Here is a 3,957-nt window from a genome sequence, read left to right as displayed (position 1 = left end):
ACTGCGTCAGACCAACACGGCTACCTACCTGAATCTACAGCTGAGAGTGTGTGCAGTGTAAGCCACAGCTTCAAATGCACCTAGTCCTAAATCGCAATTCTCATCCCACAACTCACAATAATAAAATCATAGAGTTGGAAGAGACCCCAACTGATCATCGAGTCCAATGCCCTGCAATGTAAGAACTGCAGCTCAAGAATCCCTGACAGATGGGCACCCAACCTCTACTTTAAAACCTCCATTGAAGGAGAGGCCACCACCCTCTGAGGCCATAGAATCATAGAACTGTAGACTTGGAAGGGAACCCCAAAGGCCATCCAGCCGGACCCCTGCAATGCAGGAATCTCAGCTAAAGCATCCATGACAGTGGCTATCCAACCTCTGTTTGAAAACCTCCGAAGAAGAAGAGTCCACCACCTTCCGAGGTGATTTGTTCCCCAGAAAGTCCTTCTGAACGCGACTTTTCCTATGACTTTTCCCAGGCTCACGTTCCCCGCTCCTCCTCAAAAGGACACGTGTCTGCGGCTGCCCTGCCCCATTTGGAGGCTCTCCCAGCCCAATTACCTCCAATTGCTCTCATTAACTAGCGGGCCTCACCCAGCCTGGGGAAAGCAGCCTTGCTCGGGCATTACTCAGCGCAGAAGCAGCTGGTCGGGTCAGGGCGCGCACGTTACGCCTCTGGCGGCGGCATCCTGTTTTCGCCGGGATGGAAGGAAACGGGAGCCCCCCAGGGAGGGAAGAGTTTCAAGGGAACGTGGGGAACATTTGCAAGCGCGAGATGGAGCCTCTGGTGGGCGCTTTCCGGGTGCCCGTTAGCCCTTTCAGTTAGCGACCGTGCGCCAGGAGAGAGGTGGCTGGCACATTGAGAGCAAGCTGGAGGGGTCAACGGGAGAGGAAGGAATGGGCTGTGCTGCTTCCCGGGGAAACTTGCCTGGCTGGCAAGGCGGTGAATGACTTTTGCATAACACAAGCGGGGGGAGAAACCCCCCAGCTGGCAGCCGCGGCGCGCCAGGCGGAGAATCGGCTCAGGTTGAGATGGGGATAGCGTTCATTAACGCCGCCTCCGCTTGGCAAGAGTGGAAGCAGCCTGGAAACAAAAAAACAAAAAAAGGGAGGGGGATTCTGCGAAGCAACCGGAGGACGAAGTAATCCGTAGCTTTCTGAGCGGAAGAACACCAGAGGAGCCGGTTCAGTGGCTACGTGGAGCCGCATCCTGCTCTCCCAGTGGCCCAACAGGTGCCCAGACTGGAAGCCCGCAGGCGGGATTCGAGCGCAAGATTCATCTCCCTTCCTGCGGTTTCCAGCGACTGGGATTCAGAAGCACGGCTGCCTCTGACCATTAGGGCAAAGCGTAACCATGGTGGCCAGTGCCACAAATTGATAGTCCTTTCCTCCGGGAAAAGCGTTTTCTCCCTTGCAGAAGAAGATCTTGCTGGATCAGGGCAACTGCCCATCTGCTTCAGTATCCTGGTCTCTGATGAAAATATGGACGTCATAATAATAATAATAATAATAATAATAATAAATAAATAAATAATAATAATAATAAATAAATAAATAATAATAATAATAATAATAATAATAATAATAATAATAATAATAATAATAATAATAATAATTTATTTATACCCCACCCATCTGGCTGGGTTTCCCCAGCCACTCTGGGCGACTCCCAAGAGAATATTAAAAGCACGATAAAAGATCAAACATTAAAAACTTCCCTAAACAGGGATGCCTTCTGATGTCTTCTAAAAGTCAGATAGTTGTTTATTTCCTTGACATCTGATGGAGGGGCATTCCACAGGGCGGGCGCCACCACCGAGAAGGCCCTCTGCCTGGTTCCCTGTAACTTCTCACAGGGTGGGAACCGCCAGAAGGCCCTTGGCGCTAGACCTCAGTGTCTGGGCTGAACAATGGGGGTGGAGACGCTCCTTCAGGTATACTGGACCGAGGCCGTTTAGGGCTTTAAAGGTCAGCACCAACACTTTGAATTGTGCTCGGAAATGTACTGGGAGCCAATGAAGGTCTTTCAGGACCGGTGTTATATGGTCTTGGCGGCTGTTCCCAGTCGCCAGTCTAGCTGCCACATTCTGGATTAGTTGCAGTTTCCGAATCACCTCCTAAGGAAAATCGAGACATTCCAGGGTCATATCAGAACCAGGGTGGCTTCTGTAAATCTGGGTCTGTCCCTGGAAAATAGGGACACTTGGAGGATCTGCTGTTGTCATAGCAGACAATCAGATTCCCCCAAGGGAAAGCAGCAAGCAGGATTCAAACTCAAGATTCATCTCCCTTTCCGTGGTTTCCAAAGACTGGGATCCAGAAGCACCACTGCCTCTGACCGTGGAAGCAAAGCCATTGTTGCTAGTAGCCATTGCTAGCTCTCTCCTCCTCTATGGATTTGCCCAATCCTCTTTTAAAGCCATCAAAGTTGGTTGCCATGGCTGCCTCCAGTGGTGGGGAGTTCCACGGTTTAACAAAAGGTGGTGACAGTGGCTGCCAGCTTGGATAGCTTTAAAAGAAGGTGGCGACTGTGAGATGAGGGTGCTGGACTAGATGGGCCACTGGCCTGATCCAGCAAGCTATATTTATGTTCTTCTGCAGGAGTGTATTTTTTTTAAAATAAACATTGGTTCCATGAACCAGGCTTTACGTTTGCAACTGGGAAGTCTTCCTCCCACTTTGGAAGGGGTGCTGTGTGTGGTTGCAGGCGGAAGAGAGAGTTTGGATTTGATATCCCGCTTTATTGCTACCCGAAGGAGTCTCAAAGCGGCTCACATTCTCCTTTCCCTTCCTCCCCCACAGCAAACACTCTGTGAGGTGAGTGGGGCTGAGAGACTTCAAAGAAGTGTGACTGGCCCAAGGTCACCCAGCAGCTGCAGGTGGAGGAGTGGGGAATTGAACCTGGTTCACCAGATTATGAGTCTACCACTCTTAACCACTACACCACACTGGCTCTCATCGCACAAGGGCTGGTGGAGAGTTGGTTGTCCCACTGGTGTGCCCGAAGAGCTCCAGCCAGCGAGCCAGGCTTCTCTTGACCTGAAACCTCAGGGAGAGAACAAGGATTCTCACCAGTGTCAGAAAAATTGCGCCACTGGCAATGTGAAGGTGAGAGCAGGACTTGCTTGCAGAGTAGAAGTCTGTGGCGGGACTCAAATGCCTGAGCAGAAGCTCCGGCTCTTGGTCTAAATGTGGCCCTCTGTGTCTGGCCCCTGGAAGTCTCCCCTGCCCACCCCAGTCTTCTCCTATCCTCGGGGAAGGCTCTTGAAATCCTCCGCTTTCAGCCTGAACTCCCAGCCTTCTTTCTGAATGGAAATCCAGCCAGCCTTCCTTGCCTGAATGGAGCCGAGCCCCCTGCTGGGCTGCTCCTTACTGAGAACATTTGGGCCTCACCCCCCCCCCCCTATTGACTTCCTCAATGGATTTCAGTCCAGGGCGAGGGGGCTGAGCAGCATAGAACTGCATGTCACCATGGACCAAAGCATCCTTCAAGCGGTTGCCATGGAGACCGGATGCGGCCACCCCTTCTCTGGGTGCAGCAGCCTTTTGGGAGACTTGGGCGGATCCAGTGGCGGGTTCCAACCACGATGACTCAAGGATCCCAGCTGATAATCCTGGGAAAATATTTACCTTGCCGGCTCCAAGAGGAGCCCATCCCATAAACACTCCATGTCAGCAAGATGAGAGGATTCCTTGATGGCACTTGCTCACATCCTGTAGGTGGCAAATAGCCAGCCTCTCTTCCCCTACGTCACCCTGAAGGAGGGCTGTCATCCTCTCCTGGGTGCCTGCCTGCCTGGTGACAATGAGAGCCTTGGGGCCACCCCTTTAGACAATGGGGAGGCCCCACAGAGCAGCTGGGAAGTGGAGCCCAGAGGCCATGTGACAGGGGAGGGCCAGGGCAGGAGGAGAGGCAATAATTATGTACCTGGGCACAGAAGGTGGCAGAAGGGC

The sequence above is a fragment of the Podarcis bocagei genome, assembly GCF_964188305.1.
Source record: "Podarcis bocagei genome assembly, chromosome: 11".
Classification (NCBI taxonomy): Eukaryota; Metazoa; Chordata; class Lepidosauria; order Squamata; family Lacertidae; genus Podarcis; species Podarcis bocagei.
This window is presented reverse-complemented; position numbering follows the sequence as displayed.